At 42.0% G+C, this 20,950-nt stretch overlaps 1 protein-coding gene across 3 annotated transcripts in view; it reads left to right on the top strand.

Moving 5' to 3' along the window:
- Positions 1-20,950, top strand: part of TSPAN18 (tetraspanin 18) — a 122,907-nt gene that overhangs the window by 2,137 nt on the left and 99,820 nt on the right. Inside the window, exon 1 of one of the 3 annotated variants that reach the window (XM_062577931.1) lies at positions 19,755-19,770. The exons of the other annotated variants lie outside the window; for them this stretch is intronic. The gene's annotated coding sequence lies outside the window, so the exon portion shown is untranslated. Of the gene's footprint in view, positions 1-19,754; positions 19,771-20,950 lie in introns of those variants that run through there. 3 annotated transcript variants of the gene reach the window in all.

The following is a 20,950-nucleotide window of genomic DNA, read 5'->3' as shown; positions in this document are numbered from 1 at the left end:
CTGGCGGAAACACTAGTCTCTCACTTCTAGCCTTGCTTGGAAACTTAGAACAAGTATCAGCAACTTAATTTCCTACAGTGGAAGCCAAGAGGAGGCTGACTGCTTCTTCACAAAAGAGGAGGGGGATGCGAGCGCTTGCATCCTCTCCTCTGCTGATGGCAACAAATGACTTTATCCTGGTGTGATCTCACTTTTGGCTGCTTCGTGTGTATTATACTCCTCAGGGTGGGGCTGGGCAAAAGGGAAACAGGAATCACTGTGCGCTTATGAAAAAGCTGAGCCAGCCTCAATTCCTTTGCCAAGTTGTCTGTGCGTTGTTTAATTCAAATCATGTCATGCACATGGCATTGCAGGTCTGTTTTAAAAGGCAGAAATAGTATCTGTAACCAGGAATAATACTGTAGTTCGTAAAATGTGAGTAACACATGTTATTGTGACTTGAATTTGTTTCTCTGTTCATGGAGTAACCAAGTTGACAGCTCGGTCAGGTTTATCGTCCTGGGTTAAACTTGCGGTCCTGCACCCTGAGGTTAATTGAGACTCGGCGGATTGATAAACGCAGCTCCTGCGCCGCGGCAGCAGGGGGGCGGGAAGGGCTTCGAGCTGCCTCCCTGCGTGGAGCTCGTCCCCGTAGTAGGTGATGGTGCCTGAGTTTGCTTTTGTATCCCACTTCTACCCTTCGCGCTTGCCGCTGTCGGTGCGGCGGGATGGGCTGGGATCTTGGCGTTCGCTCAGCATTAGGGCTAAGCAAGCTACAGGGTCTGCACTGCTGTAGGGATAGTATTTTCCCTCCTAGCACCTTTTATTTTCCCTTAATCTATCCCAGGTTGAATACTCAGTGCAGTTGAAGCAGAGCCATCTCATACTTTGATGTGTGTTCCCTGGCTGTAGTTTCTCATTCTCTTGCTTTTTTTTTTTTTTTCTTTTTAAGTTACCTCCCTTCCCTCCTCCCTCCAACAATAAAAAGAGCTAGAGTAGAGAAAGCAAAAAGTGAATTAAATGACTGCCTATTTTTGTGAATGGGTTTGCTTTGCTTTCCTTTGCCACCTTCTCTTTGCTGCTTTCTGGGAGATCCCTCCATAATTAAAATATTATGACTTTCCTTATGGTAGCCCTTCACTTGTGGCAAGGATCCTAATTTGACGTCAGCGCAAAAATACTAGTTTCTGGCAAAAGGGCAGATGACATTTCATCAGCTAGTGCATACCTGTTTCCCCCCCCCTTTTTTTTTAATACCACAGTGCTAAGACCATATGGGCAGATAATGAGTTTAAGCTAATAAACAGCTTACAGATTTGCCCAAATAAAGAACTTTCTTCCTAGAAGACACGTTTTCCTTTAAAATAAATAATACAGTTCCTGTGTTTTTATTTAATTATCTCTGGTCCTTGCTGTTCTCAGCAGGCTGCAGGAAAACAGGCACAACTGCTCTGGGAACACGAGCTACTGGATTTATGGGGCCGTGAGCCTTAGCTGAGGAAGGACTTGAAACTAGAAGATTGAATGCTACAAAATTGAGGCTTGAAATACCTAAATAAGCAGATGGTGGCCCAAGTTGCATCCAAGGAGTTCTGTGAGGTAGCGCATAGTTCTTGACATCTTGGGGATGAGTTGTAGCATGGGTTGTACTAAGTCCAAGGTCTGTTTGGAAGCTATAATTAAAACAGGTTAAATCTTTGTTTCAGATGAGTATCTATATTCCTTGCTAATCCTGGGGGTTGCTGAAGCGGCCCTTACGTGGGGGCTTTGTTGTAAGCTCAACCTTAGCTTTGGTTTTTCAACAGCTCTTTCTGACTAATATTCCCTGCACACCCTGCATGTGTGTGGTGGTGTTTTTTCTTTCTTTCTTTCTTTCTTTCTTTTTTTTTTTTTTTTTTTTAAGAAAACTTCTTTGGTCTTTTCTTTCTTCAAGTATTTACTCAGATGTTAGTTCAGATTTGGAAGGGTCAAGGGTTGAATTACTGATAAAGTGCAATGGAAAGACTTTGGATCCATTTTCTGTGTTGTTTTCCCAGAAAATTCACAAGTAGGGCAGCAACATAAGGTAGTACAATGAGAGATTGGAAGTTGGAGTCTTTAGCTGTCAGTTTAAAAGAGTAATTTCAAACCATTCGCATGTATTTGCATGAGAAAGCCCAGTCTGTGTACTTTCACCCCAGGATGCAAAAGAATGAGCTGGTTTGGATTGGAAAATGCTGATACCCTTTTAAGTTATTTTACCACCTCTTTCTTAGGAGTTTTGTTTTGTCCTTTTTTTAACTTTTCCTTGGAAATGATTACTAATCTTAATTCTAAATAGTAAATGAAGGAATAAAAAGGTTGTGCAGAATAGTCAGTCTGGACTACTACATTCTTTCTCATGATACTTATAAAACTTCCTTGAGTATTTTGTGTTGTCCATTCTCTCCCCTCCCACTGACTCTCAGCATTGTGAAAATTGCTGGACTTTAATTACACTTTGTGTAAGGATATGTTGTATAGGCCTTTACTTTCTGATGGCTGCTGTTATCTCATTTGTAACTGATATGACCGCACAGATATGTTCAGTCCTACCACTGCTTGTGACTGCACAGTTCAGAATTCCTAGTTTCCATTTTTCCCCATACACCAATGTGTCTTATTTTCTTTTCACTGCACTTGTGGAGTTTTGAGTTTCCAAAATGCTGAATGACTTATCCTGTCTCTTTATTCAGTGCCCACCAAATAGAATCATAGAATCAGTAAGGTTGGAAGGGACCTCTGGAGATCATCTAGTCCAACCTCCCTGCTCAGCAGGGAAACAAGTGGCCCATATGGGGAGTGAACCTATGACCTTGTCGTTAGCACCATGCTCTAACCATCTGAGCTAAACCTCTATCCCCAAATGAGAGTAAACTTTAAAGCAGTGCAGGATGGATTTATGAAATCTATTAATGTTATCTAGCACCAGAACAATCGTAGAATCACAGAATTGGTAAGGTTGGAAGGGACCTTTGGAGATCATCTAGTCCAACCCTCAAGTAAGTCGCCCATATGGGGATCGAACCCACAAGCTTGGCATTATTAGCACCATGCTCCAACCAACTGAGCTAAACCTAACCCCCATTTTTTAATTTTATTTTCCCTTCCCCCCACACACCTTGCCTTGGAGCATTTAGCCTTCACTTACCTGTGTGTCATTATTGCATTGGTAAAGAGATGTCATGGGCTAATTTAATATAAATTGTGTGAGATTGAAAGAAGTGGCTGTAGAAAGTAGTTGCATTGATCTTATTTTGTTAACCACTGCTGCTAAACCAGTTTGTCAGAATACTTTTTTCCTTTGCACTGATAAGATCTAAAGAACCAAATGATTAAAGATGATTTACCCTTACAAACTGACCCTAAAAAGGATTTGCTTCTGCATCTCTGCCACCTCCTGTTCTCCAAGAATGTGCTTGAAGGATTTGTATTTTCCTAAAGTTTGAAAGAAACAGCATGTGTTCTTCCAAGGCGGTGGAGTTGAAGGTGTTGCCCTTCATTAGTTTTCCTCAGAGCTAGAGGCAGAGAGGATGAGAGTCCTGCTAAGTAATGTACGTGTGAGAAGAGCTGCTTGAGCAATTTCTCAAGCATGTTCATGAGACGAGCTTGGCAATGTATGCAAAAGTACCTTACTGCCGCATGGGGGGGATACTTAAGATCTGAATTGCCTCTGCAGGTATCTTGATACAGGGTGTGTTGGATGACCATGTACTTAACATAGATGCTTAATGTTCGGTGAACTGAGACTGGATTTAGAATATACAGGAGATAACAATGTGGCAGTGAGAGTGCTCCTGTGGTGTAATCTTGCCCTCACTGAATTTAGTTTTTAAAAAACAAAAGGGAGGGGAGAGGGAAGGGAGTAACAATATCTTGTTTTCAGAGATGATGGAAGTGGGTGTTTTAACTGTCATAATAGAATAGTTTTTTGGTAAGGGATGTGTTTATGCATAGTTTCCCCAGTTCTGTATAGTCCCCCCAAAAGGATTCCCAGGACTGGTAAGTCTTTGGGGTTCACACCTTCTGTTTTGGCCATCAGGATGTTCCCTTGCTAGATATTTACTAACTTCACCTGGTCTAAGATGCAAGTTTCCAGCTACTTGATAGATAAATTGAAAGGTCACTGTGAAAGGATTAATTATTAAACCCAGATGAAATTCATTCTTCGTAGAACAGTATGTCCCTTCAGGGGACAGAGGCTGCTTTTCATGACATGTCGGGTGCCAAAAGCGTATCCTGTGCGTGGTATTACTTGGTTCTGTGATAATTGAAAAGGCTGCATGATTTGGAGAATTAGTGCTCAGGCCTGAGTTTTCCCAGTGCAGCCGCTGGCTGACCTACTGGGTTTAGTTAGTTCAACTCTCCGTTCCTGCCCTTTCTTCTGTCTGTCTTAGTTGGAGTACAGCCGAGTATGCTTGGATTTTCTAAGGTCTGTATGGTACCTAATGTGATCCGGAGTTGGTTCTGGTTAGTCTTTAGGAAGCAGCATAATGGGCATCTTATTTACCCCGATTTCTGTGACTTTAGTGTCAGGATAAAACCTTGTGGCTGTTCCCCTTCCCTGGGGAACTGGAACAACCTGTTAAAGTGAAAAGCTGTGTAGTATGTCAGGGATAATAATAGCTCTTATATTCTATCAGCTTCTCACTCAAGTTATAAACAGCTTTAAATAAACCTAATGCTATTCCAGATATCCAGAAGGCCAACAGGACAGGTCAATGGCATGGGACATGGGGCTGTAAGGTGGCTTCTTGACTACGGTTCACTGGCATGGGCTCAGGAGCTGTGTTGCTTGGAGCCCCGGACTGAAGATAGGGTTGTGTGTGTTGCGTGTTGTTACAGTACTGACAGTTTCTCCAGCTCTGTGCTTCTCATAAGACTCAGAACAGAAACTATAATGCTAGCAGCTTTTTTTATGGCTCAATGCCCAGTTTGAAGAAGGGTGATTTTGGTCATGTTGTTAGACATACGTATTTATGGCCCTGTTTCATCTGTTGAATTTAATCTGTTGGGGTATTTTTAACATTATTATGGAAACAGTTACTATATTTATTTCTTGTGAAAGCTGAATGTCTGATAGTGTATGAGGAAGGAATTTTAAAATAATAGTTAGAGATTACACTAAATTATGGTGTCTATACTTCAAGAAAAATGGGCTAAATGAGCAGATTGGCAGTTTGCCTGCTCCTGAGACATGGACCTCACAGGGTACCTACACTGAACTGGAACATGTGTTCTGGGAAAGGAGCAAGGCAGGATTTGTTCTTTGCTCACTTGGTGGCACATCTCAGTTTCTTGGGAAGCAGAGAGAACTAGATTCCACCCACCCACCCACCCCCCCCGCCCCAGTGAGGGTTTATGCCTATACTGGGCTGGTTTTACTGGGCTGGTTTCTCAGACTTGCTGAGAACCTGCATTTCTTATGGAAGTCTCTGGGAGCTGTGGGTACCTTTCATGGGAACTTTTTTAAACCTGCTGTCAGGATAAATGAGATAGCAATGTGGAAATTCAGTAGATCTTGGAATGGGAATCACTGTCATTCTGTTATTGATATATTTATTATTTCTATAATCATTTGAAAACTGAATGATGTTTTGGTATCAGTCTTGGCTAATAATAATTGGTGGTGCTTAAACAGGATCCTCAGTGGAGTGGAATGAGGAGTAATTGATGCATTTAAGCCCTTATTCTCAAAATGTTTTAAGAGGGTTGGACTTTGGAGTGAAAGTATTTTTTGGACTGCTGACTGCTCTTTGTCTCTGTTGTGGTCAGAGAGGGTTCTCAAAGCTGCTTAAAATGAGACGTTTGAGTTGCTCGGCAAAGCTTTTGCTTCCTATGGCTGTGTAATGGGGATTTTCTAGAGTCACACCAAGCTGTTTTACAAAACAAGATACAGGAAAAGCTGGGGGCTCATTCTGGAAATATTCAAGGTGGGGGGCTGGAAGCGCTGATAGATCTCATTGACCAATGTCTTGCTTCAGCAGCCTTGAGCATTGGTAGTGTAATACCTTGCTGATGCAGTGCATCACTCTGGGTCCACAATCCAGAACTTTGTACTGATAAGGGTTTGAGCTCAAAGTGATGTTTTGCCAATTAAAAATGCTTCTCATCCTTGTAAGTGTTTGAAGAGATGTGTCAGTCATGAGTAACAGGGTCTGGTGAGATTAAGATTAATAGGGCTTTCCAGAGTCTGGAGGGATTAAGAGGTTTCTCCCCTCAGTGCTAAAAGGAGTGGAAGGTTTTGTGTTTTGCATTCTGTGCATTTGTATTTTGATACTGCAGGGTGAAAGCTAGGCAGGAAAATAAGAGTTTTTTTTTTTTTTTTTTTAAAAAAAATTCTTTGTTAATGCCACTGCAGATATTGTCAACTCTCAGTCTGTAGGGAATTAGTCATAGCATCTCTATAATGTGATGTTCCTTAGGAGCATCTCTGAAACGTTGCACTAGCTCTGGGGAACAGAGGGCAATGGGAAAGGGGTTAGACTCTCAGTCCCAAGTCCTATCAATGTTTTTGGCACTCAGCTGAGAAGCATAAATAGTGACATCACTAGTGTAGGGCTGCTGTAGATCCCCTTTGGCTCTGGGCAAGTTGCATTGCTTTTCCAGGCATCTGTTTCACCAGCTGTGAAAATGAAGACAGTATCCTCAGCAGGTGGCTATTGTGAACATGCTTGTTAGCTAATCTTGGTAAAGTGGATTGGAACTGAAAAGCATCATGGGTTGCTGTTTGAAAGTGCAAAGGTTTATATTGTATAAGCCAAAAGCTTGCATCTCTGTTAAGGGAGGGAAGTGCCAGCAGGGGGTCCTTCAAGGGCAGCAGGGGCAGAGGTTTCTGGGGGAAAAAAGAAGCATGTGCCTGGTATGGAGGACTTGGGTGAGAAGTATGCCTTATTCTAACCTTTTACACAAGGTCTAAATGGATATACCTGGAGCTTTGTAAAGCATCTCTCCAGGGACTGGATTTCACCCTTATACCACAGGGTGATGCAGCTGCATTTGTTTTTTTCAATTCCATCCCCTATACACTTGCTTTTTATGATCAAAGCTCTATTCTTTAAAGGTATGCCAATTCCTTGTAATAAGGCTCAGAAAATCCCCTATGGGGAGCAGTTCTGATTAGACACTAAGGCATTCTTTAATTCTCTTCATACTTCTTACTGTTGGAAACATCTTGTTGATAAAAGGTATGTTTTTTTTTCCCCTTGCTGTTACTATCTCTTTTTCAGCTCTCCAGTCTGCTCATTCTTTGTTCTCCCCACTGTCTTGTCTATTTAAACAAGGTTCCATGGTTTCTACATTCAGTTTGTTCTTTATCATCTACAGCGCTCAATGAATGTTTAAAAATAATAAATATTAATAATAGGCTTCTTTGGACCAGCAGGTTCTTTGTTGCTTAAACTCATCTTTTCCTGCTGCTTATCTGCTATTAAAAGTTGCTATAATCTGCAGATTGCAACTGTAATAACTTCTGCAGCAGTGGCTGGGTTTCTGACAAGTGCAGGATTATAGCTCCAGGTGGAGAAGTGACAGTGAAGGCAGACATCCTCAAAGGCACAAAGATGTTGTTTCGATTGAAATATTCATAGTAATAAAGGAAGACAAGCCAAAAGAGGTAATGTGGGAATAGAGCTGTTTAGCTCTTCTTAAACAGGTTTCCACGGAGTGTCAGTGACCTATATAGGATAATCCTGTATTGAATATGAAATTGTGTTTAGAAATGGGAAAGACATTCTTTCTGGGCACATAGTTGTTTAAGAAGGCTGTATTTTTTCAGAGATGCTTTTAAGCCAATGCATGAGAAGCGTGTCTCAAAACAGTAAGACACAGTGAGATACCTCTATGATATTCCTGCACATTTTCTTTTAATTCACTCTGCAGAGAGGTTTAGGTCTTCTCAGCGATACAGAGGGGAAAACCTCCATTGCACAAAATTGTCCACAAAGTGTCTGGGCCAGGCTCTAAACCTTTTGCCACACACATACACTCTGTCTCCTGGATAACAGCAACACTTTTCCTATTTCAGATCCCCTGGAGTAAGGAATGAGTAAAGTAAACAGGAATGGAGTGTGTAAGATTCTCATCACACATTCTTTCCTCTGTTTAACACAATAAATTTCATGGTTCAAGAGGAAAAGAGCGAATCCAATACATGTACTGAGGTGTCTGGCTGAATTTCAGGAAGTTTACTTGTTTCTTCTACATAGTGCTGGTTTGCACTCAAACTTGCTTTGAGGAGTTGAGCTGTTCCTAGGTGGAACTTCTGCTGGGTAGGTTTCTTCCAGGGCTATGCTTTCAGCAGAAACCACACTAGTTACTACTTGAGGCTAGGACTGGCTGGGAGTTTTTCAAGGAAACAACTTGCCTACAGCACATGCTGATTTATTGAAACCAGTGCTGCTTTGTGGGAAAGGATTGGTCTCCTTGGGTGAGTTTCTTGGATTTGAAATGGAATTTCTTAGTCAGGACAGAGATGCTGTCTAGGAGCCAAGTGGTTTGGACTCATCACCTGTGCTGTCACAGATCCAGAACAGAGTCCTGAAAGCAGGTTTCCTACATGCCAGATACACATCCTAACCACAAGGCTGGTGTCTGTTTTAGAGCATGTTTCTCCTCTCTGCCCCCCACAATGTGGAGGATTTCAAAGGGTATAGCTTTATCCCTATGTGAGATGAAAAACTATTTGATGTCTTCAAAAACTATTTAATTTTGGGGTGAGAAAATCAGTTTTTGTCCTTGTGTTTCTCTTGGTGACCCTGCTGTCTTTCCTCATTGGTTCTGCAGGTTGGTGGCTCCTCTAGATGTGCTCTTTGCAGAGTATAGGAGCAAATCTCTGGAGACCTTAGCAAAATAATTGTCAGGTCAATCACATAAGGAGGAGAGCAAATGTCGCTGATGCTCTTGTGGTGTATTTTGGCAGGATCATGGCTATACAAGTGAAGGACTGGTTGTAGGATCAAAAGGCTCCTAAACCCCTACTCTCTCAAAGGAATGTTGTTAGAAAAGCAACTTAAGCAGCCAAGGAAAATATAGCTGAACACTGCTGATATGTGCCTGGACCATTATTGTTGGGCAGGGTATGAAAAATAATGCTTAGGGCAGGAGAGGAGCTTGGAACAGGATGAAACACTCTCCTGCTGGTTTGATTGCTGTGAGCTCAGCAAAGACTGGGGGTAACGCATGGTTTCAGCAATTGGACTCTCTCTTCCAATTTCTTCCCTCCCTCCATTTTGTGGAGCAGAGAGGAAAGTGGTCCTTTCTTTCTAGGCTCTCTTTAGAGAGCCAGGCGATTAAAACAGGAAAAAGTCAGGAGGGGGGTCTCGGGGAAGCTGGGTGTGTGTTGGCTGGGGCGTTTGTTCTCTGTGGGTGCTCTCTGCATCACTGAAGACTCTGGTTATTCCAAGGCAGTTCAGGCACCTGAATCCCACTGTGCTCTGTACTGCTTGGCTGCAGAAAGGAGCTGTCAGGGGCTTCCTCTGTGATAAAAGGGGGAATTGGGGAATTGCAAAACCTTGATTTTATGAGGATCCCACTCTACACTTTTCTTTGTATTTAGTTTGTTGTTGTTATTATTTATTTATATATATATATATATATATATATATATATATAAAAGGAGATGAGGGAAAGACTCATTGTTTAAGCTTCATTGTTACATTGGCAAAGACAAAATACTTTTTTTTTTTTTTTAAAAAAAGGAAATAACACTCCAGCTTGTTGCTATGTAATTGAGATTTAAATAATAGGATGTCCCTATGTCTAGGAAGCCACGTGCATCCTCAGATGTCTCTGCTAACCTGTTTTAAGATGACTATTTTGTTTGTCTACTGGTGGATGAGGAGGCTAAGCTTGGCTTTTTTCTTTCTTCTTCCCCTTATCTATCAAGCTCAAGTAGGAGGCATAAGGCGTGTCTATACCACACAGGGAAACACGAGGCAGGAAGGCCTGAGCTAGTGGGAACCTGAACCAGGCTCCCTGTACAGCTCAGCTGAGGGTAGCATGTGGGTTCCAGACCCACAAAACACTGTAGAACCTGTGTAATGGCAAAGCGCTTCTGGTCCAAGATGAAAACCAGCATCTATGCACCTGTGTAAAGACACAAGCCTCAGATGTGGCATGCTTAAAAGGACAAACAAAACCACCTTAAGCCTTGCTTTTATGTTGTTTGGTGATAAATAGACAATACTTATTTCAAATACTAAATTAGAATCATCTCTCAATGTATTTTCAAATACGATTGATGTAGGAAAAGAAAATATTTCTCTTAAGTTAATCATGTCCGAGTCTTTTATCTTTGAAGAGATACCAGATTTTTGCCTCTTGCCACTTCTGGTTACATCATCGTTGAAGGAACATCCAAAGGTCAAAGACTGATTGCCAAGGTTCCCTTGTTTACCAGGAGGATGAAGGTGAGCTACTGCTTTTCTTCACAGGCATAGACCGTGCTGTTAACTCTGGCTGATTTTTAGGGATGCCATAAGATTTGTTGAGGACTAGAGTGTTTTCCCACGAAAGGCGATTTGCATCTTCTAATCAATGAATGACCAGGCTTTCCATCCTTTGCATGTTGGCTATTCTGCATGTTTATTTAAATATATTAAATTATTGAAAAGAGCAAGCTATTGATTTAAGAAGAAGAAAAAATGTCAATCCTTAGTTGGGGATGGAGGTCTGAAAACACTCAGGCTAACAACAAAGTAGTTCCAGTAAGTAGAGAAAATAGATGTGCCTCTCAGAGGAATAGACCTAAGTTGCAAACTTGTCTAGCTGAAATATGGACAGACTATCAGGACAGCATTGCAGAGGTTTTGGCAGAACCCACATGAGCACTGCATGCCCCAGCTATTTGCTAAGATGGACCTGCAAGATCCTTCCTGTGGCAGGAGCTGTACTCCTATGGGTTTCATTATTGCAGTCTGACCGGTCATGTGAAGCAGAAGTGGCCCAAGAGAAACAGTGTAGTGGATCTGTTTCCCTTAGTATCCCACAAGATCACACCTGTAGACTATATCTTTTAACATGAAGTTGCAAATATCATCTGTGATCTTTAATAGCTGTTCTTCATGAAGTGCAACAGTATGGAGTGGCACCAAAAATCGATATTAAAATATTAAATGTTATTGAATGAAAGAGTATTCATTTACTGTAACCATCTTGCTGCTTCCTAATTGCCTTTGTGTGGACAAGACTTGACACTTCCTCCCTCTTCCGCTGTCCTGCCATCTCTGGCCTTTTATTTTGTGACGAGTTTGCCTTGTAAAGCAAGGATCTGTCCGGACACTATTGCCTAGCAAGGAGGAGGTGAAACGGATGCAGTCATTTTAAATTGATGATAAAGTAATTTTCTCGCCCCTCCAATAACTCTAAATGTATTCTAAAGATATTTCACTTTGTTAGTAGCATTTGTTACTGTGTATAAACTCCTGCACCTAAATCAGAGATTGACTGGTAGATAATGAAATGGTATAGCATGCCTGAGTGGACAGATTGGGCAGGCATCTGAACTATCCATGTACTAGCCCACCAGAATGAGTCTGTTGCTCAGAAATTTTCTGGCAGATGTAGCCTCTCCATTTGGTGTTACAGTGACTATCTGCCACTTATTTATTGAGAGTTTCTGTATAGTCTGCGTTGCCTGAACATCTATCTCGCAGTTATAAATGTATCCTTGTAGCATTTTTTTCAGGCAGAGAATCCTGTCTGTCAATCCTCATTTTACTGATGAAAGTCAAATCTTTCTCTGGCCAGGGGTGCCTCAGAAAATCTGGGACAGACAAGAGAATAAGAAATCTTATTTTTAAGAAGGAGCCAGAGTCACTCTTTCTGCCTTAGCAACACCTGTCCAAATTTTCCTCCTAGAAAAGATATTTCAGATTTAAAACGTGGGGAGAAAATATCTCCTATCTTATAGGAAGGTTTCTCTGTTGGGGGAAGCTTGCTTCAGCTTTTCTCTTAAAGCCGAATGTCCCATTTAACTCAGTAACATGTTGTTAAGACCTTCCAGTCTTTAGGCTCAGTGTTAACTGTGTAGTCACTAGAGTTAGTTAAAACACCTATTTCTCTGTAAATAAATCTTTGGGATTTTTTTTCTCTCATAAAGAAGCAAAGGACTATTAAAGTTTTGGAGAATGAAGGAGATTCCTACCTCAGCCAAAGTAGCCAATATTTCATAGTTCAGGATATAGTAGGATATGGGAGACTGCAGGCCACGGCCCTGAGATTTGAACCTCGTTTTTTCATATCCCACTGCAGTGTACTTACTGCCACTCTTGCTTTCTTTAGTCTGCACATTCCCATCTTGGACCTAAGAAGTGTTTCCTTGTTAAACTTTCTTAGAAATGTGCCCAGGTTTGTAGTAAGCTTTTTTCCTTTGAACAAACTGGTATTTTCAGGCAGTTTACCCCAAATGTTTTCACTTGATGAGTTAGCAACTTCTTGAGTCCTACCATTTAGTGATATCTGAGGAGCGGAGAGATGCATGTGGTCCTGATGCATTTATCCATTTTCACTGCAGAAATCCTAATCAAAGCCATGATGCAAGATGGGATCCTTCTGCTTTCTTCAGCTTGAGGCAATCCTGGGTGCTCCCTTGAGAAAGTTACGTGCATTGGCGTTGTTAAAAAGGCACATGTTGCAGATCTTCCCAGGCACAGGCATGGAGCTGCTGAGTGTGAATACCAATAGTGCGGTTCAGAAACACAGCTTTTTTTTCTTGAAATTCTAATAGTGTTAAATTCAGCCTTGATCCTAATGTGGAGCTCAGTATTGAGGACTTGATATGAGTCTCCAGCTCATATTGAATCAAGGTCAAGGTTTTTAATTTGTTCATTCTTCAGAGATGCTCTGAGTACCCTCTGTGGCAATTGAAATTAGTGGGGGCTGTGTGTGCTCAGCACTTTGAAAGGAAAGCAATGTGAGCATGTTGTGAGCTGTGATGTACAGAAGCCAGAATCTCTGAGGGATTTGCAATATTTAAGATGATGCTCCTGTAGTTGTTACTTAATTAAACCCAAGATACTGTTCATCACTCCTCTTGAACTTGAGGACTCTGCTTTTCCTTGAGCATATTTGAGACTTCCAGCCTGGTAACTCCTTAGAGCTTTTTGTCAAGGTATTAAGGGGCAGAAAACTTGTTGGTTGCCTCAAGCTGAGGAGGAAATGCTATACTTGAAGGATTATCTCAGAGCAATGAATTTTAAAAGACTTGTCGAAAGCTATCAAAATGCCAACGGTTCTGCTGTCTTACCTTCAGAAGATGTCTTTTAACCCTTTCAGCATGTGGAGTAGTTTCTAAAGGAGGGGGGAAGGTAACTTTATTCCTCTGCAAAGGGATAGTCCAGTCAGAAATGGCACTTTAAGGAACTTGTCATCTGTGTTAGCCATGTAACTTCTCCCAGTGATAAGGAAGAATAATGCATTCATCATTTGGATGGACCAATTCTGTATACTAACTCAGCTGAGCCTATCCACAGGTGTGCTGTAGGTCAGGTACTCCCTGCAACCTGCAGCAGAGTGTGGCCCGGGGCCCAGGACAGGAGCTCCCAAGCAAAGGAGAAGCTGAGACCAGGTTGCTGTAGCTGGGACAGCTTTTGCAGCCCCTTCCCAGCGTGATTTGGGGAACAAGCTGGAGGCTTGGTGGATTGGTAATGCCAACAGACTGTGCTTTCCCACCTGCTTTTGGGAACTTGCATCCTCTCCCTATGGTGTTGCGGATGTGTCTGGTGTGCCGGAGGTGTGCGTGGCTCCCAGGCAAGGGGAGCTCTGCTGCGGGCAGAACAACTAGTCCGGTCAGGGATGCACCGAAGGGACCCTGGTGTTCTAGGCTGTTTTTCTTATTTCACAATTTGAAGTGAGGGAAGCTTCAGGATCGAGATTTACAGCTTGGAGAGTTGTGTATGTTTGCTACCTGACAGCTGTGACCTGAGTAGCAAGACTTGTCTGAGATGCTGAGTAGATACTGTATTTGCACTGATTTTGTGCTACTGTAGCTGCACTGCTGTTTCTACCAAAAGCAGCTGGGTGAGGTGAGTCTGTACAGGAGGCAAGTTTGACATCTCCGTCTTGGGATTTTATCTGTGTCTTTTAGGAGCTTCTGTTCCATTTATTTCGGTTTTTGGCTGAGTTTCTGACCTATCAGGAATATCTCATTCAGCTCTACAGAGATTCTGTTAATGTTGTGTTTTGGAGCTAGGTAAATACTTGGATAACTGGAAATATAAATAACTGAGTATTATTAAACCCATAAGATTGTCTTAAATATTTTTAAGTATCTTAGAGCAATGGGTCTATCTGCAGTTATCTCTAATCATAACAGTCTCAGCCTCCAGGAGGGTCTGAATCACTGAAATTTGGATTTATCTTTTCCTTTTAGAGCTCAGTGAACTTTCAGTGAGGGTTTCTTGAGGTTTTGTGGGTTTTTTTTGGTTGTTGTTGTTGTTGTTCTTTATGGCAAACTCACTGTTAAATATTAGCCGTCTCAGTTTATTTCAGATCTTAAAAGCAGTGTTTTTTCCATCTTGTTGCTGTTATCCAGAAGACTATGATTGCTGCCTCATGTTACCTGGGGGCAGGAGCAAGGGCAGGCAGGATTACTGCAAGGCGCAAGGAAAGTTTACTGCAGGGATCTGTCTTGAGGTTGCTACAAGGGAGGATGTAAGATGAAGCAAGGCAAAGACAAATGGACTGGAGAGCAGTGAGAGACTGTGGAATAGGCATTTCCTTTTCCTTCAGCACAAATGTGATGAGGTATTGCTTTGCTTGGGGCGTCCTAAACTAGATTGTATAAGACACTGGGGAAATCAGCTTCAGGGAAAACTGCTTTGGCTCGTGTTGTTCTAAATGATATAAAGATGTGGCTGCTCTATAGCAAACTAAGAACAGGATGCTCATGACGTCTAGTTTGTCTCTTGACAATGATTTCCTGTGTGGCTCTGAGCAAATTGATTATTTTGTGTGCTTGTGTGCCTGTTTATATATCTCTGTATGTTGGCGTGAGGCACACTCTTGCGTGCATACATGCATTTTGGAAGAGGAAATAATTTTCTAATGCTTTGTATTTTTTCCAGCATAGTTATGTTGTGCTTGTCAATCTCACATATGCTTTGAGGCCATGCTTGGTGGACTCTTCTCTGATTTCTTTTTTTTTCCCCTCAGTGGGATGGTTTTAGATATTGCAAAGAATAACTTTTAACAATAAACAATTCCCTCAGTAATGTTTACGATGTTGGAAAAATCTTTCTAAGACTAACCTTTTTCGACATCAATCAAACATTTTATGTTAAAAATGCAAGATTGCGTGCATGTATTAGATGTTTTTTATTGTGTCCTTAGCTGTCTTTAGACAAAATCTTAAACTGTGCAAATTCTTGCTTTTCTACTGCTGGATTACTGCAAGTACCTTCCAGTTTCCACTTGGCTGTGTGTGTATGTGTAAAGAGAAAGGGAAAAAAAGCTGTTGGCAGTGAAGAAAGTAGGATTTACAGAGGAACATACATACATGACGTATCAGCCTTGCTTCTGTGATTAACCTCACAGTTAATCTCTGCCGATTTGCTAAATGCCAATATAAAACAAAGTCCTCTACCGTTTCTGAAGACGCTTGCCTTTAGAGTTGGCCTCTTGGGTGAGCATGAAAGGCAGAAGTTCCTGGACTGGTTGAAGCGGGAGAAATGCAGACGTGGTCTGTGAAGGGTGTTTCTTGGAAGTGAATGGGTCACGGTGATAGAAAGCAGTACAGGTGCATGTGTATTTAGGATAGCCTTGGGAAGAGTAGTTCTTGAGCAGAACAGAATGGTAAAGCATCTGGCTTCCTCCTCCATCTCCCTCACCCCCCAAAAAAGAAATTGCCTGTATAATTTAAGTCCCAGTTCTCCTTTCTTTTGAATGGATGGTGGAAGAAAGGGTGCTGAACTGCAGTTTGTCAGTAACCACGTCCCAAATCCTACAAGTTAGCTATACCATCAGGCAACTATAGGCCTTGTGTTTGCATGTACTAGTTTGCTTTTGAGGTGGAAAGGGTGGCAGGAGATTCAACCTAGGATGAGGAGTTGGGAAAACTTCTCCATTTGCTCAGACTGGGTAGGTCTGTGCCCTAGGAGTGTGGTATATTAGAGCTATTCTGCTCTGAGAGATTTCAGTGTTTGTTATAGCAGTAGTTGAAGCCTGATTTATATATATATTTTTTCCTTTCCACTAAGAAGCTTCGTATTTCCCGGCTTTAAGAATAAAGATATCTTGCCTGCAGGATACACACCAGTGTGATGGATAGGGTATCGCTGGGAAAGGAGAAGCCCTTCATTCAAATCTTGGCTTGGAGTTGAGCAGAAGGGGGATTTGGACTAGTAGAAGCAAGGCATTCGGTCAAATTACCGGCTGTTGGATGAGCTGTGGTTGTTGTCCACGTGTGTGGTCTTAGCCTGTGGCAAATGCAAGGTAATGCAATTTAGCTGAACTCTTTCATTGCTAAAATCAAATTGCCTCACATCTGCAGGGGAGAAGAGCATGCACATGGAGAGCAACCGCAGGTCGGCTGATGTGCAGTCGACTTATTTCAGTGTACCACAACTTTGTCTGGGCTTCCAGCTAAGTGTCCTGGTGACTGAGCTGATAGGTAATAACTGATTGGAAGGAAAAGGAAGAGCTAACTGCCTGTAATTAGTGAATATTGTCCCAAAATCTCATAGTATTTTGTTTGGGGGTGTTTGCTAAGCTTGAGGTTGATGGAAATAGCTGTTTGAAGCAAATACTCTACCTGTGTACAAAATGTTTGCCCACTCTGTGGGAGGTTGACTCCACTGCCGGTAGGGAGGGCCTGTTGCCTGTAACATGTACTGGTGCCAAGAGCATCTTTGATCTACTGGGAATGTGTTTTTCTGAAGGTTCCTTTCAGCTGCGGTGAATTCTTGTGCTTTAAACAAAGGAACCATTACTTTGTTGTTGGGTTCCTCCCTTACCCTCCAAATATCTATGTGAACTTATTTTTTAACTGGGTCAAATTTTTCCCATTTGCAGACCAAGCAGCAGTTTATGAAAGGGAATTGGTGTAAGGTGCTGTTGGAAAGGGCATAGGATGGCACTTTGGCTCTCCTGTGTTACAGTAGGAAGAGCAGACTGCTGCTGAAAGTGTCTGTAGAAAGCCTGCAGTTGCAGTAGGTGCCTTTCCTCCTCTGGGCAGCGCTAGTCTGAGACAACCCTAGGACTTGGAGTTGGTAGGAGGAGTGAGGAAACAAGGGCTCATTCAGAGGGAAAGTTGACTCCTTTGCTCTTCAAAGGTCATTTTGGCAGTCTGAAAATAACAGTAGTGATGGTCAGTGCTTCCTGCAGTCCTGATGGTTAGGACCTGAGCTGTTTGGTATTGATGATTTGACACTGACTGGCGGGATCACTGCAGCCTTATGGCGCTAGAGTCACAGATGCTTGTATGTCTGCGTTATTTGGCCAATGCATACTGCTTGCTTCTAGGCTAGAGCTGAAATCTCCAGATGTTGGCTGCTAAGATCTTCTAAACTGGAACTTGTCCTATTCCAGTCATCTCCTACAAATCATTTCAGCTTGGCCTATTTTCCCTACTTCCATTTTTTCTCCTTTACTGGGGCTGTCAGGAAACTTGGTCAGGATACATATCTCATGGCATATGTGAGTTGTTAGTGTCCACTGTTTGTGACACAGATCACTGCACATGGCAGAATGCACATGCAGACAAATTCATGCACAACCAGCTTTCCCTGCACAATGAAGATCTGGTTAAATGGGATTCAGGATTAATACTGGATTTAAATTTCTCATAGCTGGCTGGTAATAACCTAATTTTCTCAAAGGCTGCAGGCCGACTGGCAGCGTTCAGCTCAAGGCCGTTGTTTGTAAAAACCTGAAAGAAATTGAATTTTGATACTGAGAGTGCTTTAACGAAGAGCCCTTCAAAACAGTATATGCTCTTCCTATCCCTATCTCAAATGCAGCATTATAATTTCTTTAATGTATGACATTCACTTAGGCCTCTAGGTCTGATGGGTGTTTGATGGTAATAATTTTCATTTCCTTTTGTAAGAGCTTAGAGCTTCTGATTGGTTTTACAAATGTATAAATTTCATTCTGGAAACTGATAAACAAAAATCTATGCAGATAGTGAGAGAGAGATGTCAGTGCAAAGCAACAAATACTCCTGAGTTTCAAGTGTTCAGTGTGTTCAATGTCCTTCAGGTAAGGAAACTCAAGCTGCTACAGAAGTGTGGAGCACTTCAGTGTGATGTGATCAGTTCAGTCCAGTCTGATTTGAGTGTTGGTGTACTAAATATGACCCAGGAGAAATGAGATGGTGAGTCTTCATGCAGGTCATAAAATGAATCTGCCTTTAACAGTAAGGCCTACGTTTCGAAAATGCCATGTTTTAAGGTGAATTGTTTTTACGTTTCCTGATTAATTTGGCTGCAAACTGTGTGGATTTCCCCCCTCTTTTTTTTTTTTTTTTTTTTTTTTTTTGGTGGACCTGGTTTGGACTGAAAGTCAGACATTTAACCATCTAAATAATTTATACATACAATTAGGTGTTGAGTAAGGTAGAGTTTTGACAGGCTTAGCCCTGCCTTTGCGAACAGGAAGGAGGTGTAAAGTTTACTTGCACATTTGCTAGTGATCCCATGCTTCCACCGTCATCTTAGATAGTGGTTTTTACTGGTCCTGCTGAACTTTGAGAGCTGCCCTTTGCCAAACATTCTTCCATCTGCATCACTGCTAATGGTAGCCTGGCAAAACGATGTGCTTGCTCTCTGTGCTTTTCTTTTGTTTAAAATCAACAGCCCAGCCTGTGAATGGGTCTGCTTTGCAGAGGACATCAAAGGTCTCTATAGGATGATGATGAATGCCCCTGTCAGTCAGGGACTCTATCTGAGCTATTGAGGCTGGAAGGAGCAGAGGCGTATTGACTAGATATAATGCGTGGAAATCTTGTCCTGGCTTTGCTGATGCAAGTCAGTACCCATGCTGTCAATATGCAGAAGACTTGTCTGCAGAGGTGGTGATGAGGCACCTTTTTCCAAACATAAATCCACTTTATCAATTTATTTGTTCTTAAGCCTACTCATTGAACCCCCATCTTTATGAACTTCTTTTGATTGTTTTTCTGCTGCTGTTTTTTTTTTTTGCATTGCTCCTCTTTAAGATTGCTTTTCCTCTTAGCCACCTTATGCAGAACCTGTTACCAAATAATCTCAGTAATCCTCTTACAACAGATATTCGTCAAAGCATTTACAGTGACTGTCTGCGAGGCCCTCATTATCGCAAAGCAGGAGATTTCCTCTGAGGTGTGAAGTTTCTTTGCATAGCTTAAGTTTGCTACACCAACTTGCTCTCAAGATATGAAGTAGAAAAACAGATGAGTTTTGCCTTCCCCAAGGCTCAGAGCCCATGTGATGGCTTGATAAGGATTTGAAATACGGTGCTTTATTTCATTTATTACTGCTAACAACTCTGTCCCCTTTGTTCCTCAGGATGGGAAAGTGTCAAAAGCATTCAGTGATTTGAAATTCAGATCTCTGCATGTCCCCTAAAGTACTAGTTTGTTGAAAGCTAATGGGAAAGTTCCTGTTTTATTTTGTGTAATGTTTTTAGAGACCTTAACCAGCATGATCGTTTGTCTTTCAGCTTGATCTCTCTTTTGTCTTTTCTTCCACAGAGATTAATAGTAGGGAAAAGTGGACAGAGTGGGAAACCAGTGGAGTCTGGCACCCAGCAGAGAAGGCTAGTAGAGAGCTGTGTGAACTGTACCAGCACAAGAAGGTTTGTTTTGGCTAATTAAGAGCATCTAGTTTCACTGGCTCTACGAGATCTTAGCCCTCTGCAGGAGCCAGACAGCTTGGTTTAAGGCATGCGACATCTCATTGAAGAGCCTCGTGGGCATTTTAATAACGTTGCTCTGTTCAGCACTGTGACTGGTTGGAGGGACTGGTCTGGTCTGTGGCTTTCCTGGTGTGTGGCAGGAGGTGGTAAAGGCTGCTTGGAACAACACTGAGTAATGAGACAGTGCCACTCGGGGAAGGGCCTGGGATGAGTGAAGCTCAGTGATTTCTACGCTTACAAAAATCCAGGGGAGCATGCCTTAATGCTGTTGTTCTGTTCTAGCCAATAACAAGCAGCTAAGGAGCTACTAAACCCCTTTGACCAGAATTGGGGGTAAGGGGAATGTTTGTAAACTTCAGTTTGCATCAGCTTAATGAATAGCTTGGAGAAAAATAATGATGGTGATGCCATAAAATAAATAAAAGTAATAATAGAAAAATCCTCTGTGTCACATCAGCAGGATGTTTCTACCCCGTATGTGAGACTTCAGCCAGCATCAGACCTGGAGTTCCCTTGTCCTGAACCATGAAACCATTAGGGGAAGAAGTGTCAAGCTGACATAGGCATTAGCTGGTGGGTGCATCCTGCCACTTAAACCAAGCACTCCTTGAAGTCAGTCCTTGATGGCTGGTTTGGCTGAAGCTTTTGGTATTACAGAAAAGTAATTGTGCTACGTCTGTTTTGTAATTGCTAGTGGAAATGTATGGATGTGAGTAAGCTGCTATCTTGCTGATAGTACCTTTGAGAGCCCAGTGATGGGCAGGATGTCTTATGAACACTCAGAGGCAATTTCTTACTCTTGTCCCAGTTGAGTCAGCGCTCTGTTCAGCAGTAAGACTGAAAGGTCTGATGGATACACTTCACCTGCTGCTTGAAGCTGCACTTTAGAGCTGCCTCTGCTCAAAGCAGACCTAACATGATGTGCGTTTTTTTTTGTTTGTTTTTGTTGTTTTTTTTAAAAAAGCATTGGCAATTCTGCATGCATTAGGCCAGCCAGTCATCACAGCTAACACAACTCCACCAATGTTTTTTCCTTCAAGATTTCCCAGCTGTGACCAGGACTGTGCATCCCTCTGTTCTGATGTACCCTGACCAGCTCCATCTTTTGATACAGATAAAT

Source organism: Rhea pennata, chromosome 5 (assembly GCF_028389875.1).
Source record: "Rhea pennata isolate bPtePen1 chromosome 5, bPtePen1.pri, whole genome shotgun sequence".
In the NCBI taxonomy this organism is placed as follows: Eukaryota; Metazoa; Chordata; class Aves; order Rheiformes; family Rheidae; genus Rhea; species Rhea pennata.
The sequence above is the reverse complement of the archived record's forward strand: the minus strand, read 5'-3'. Positions and strand labels throughout refer to the sequence as shown.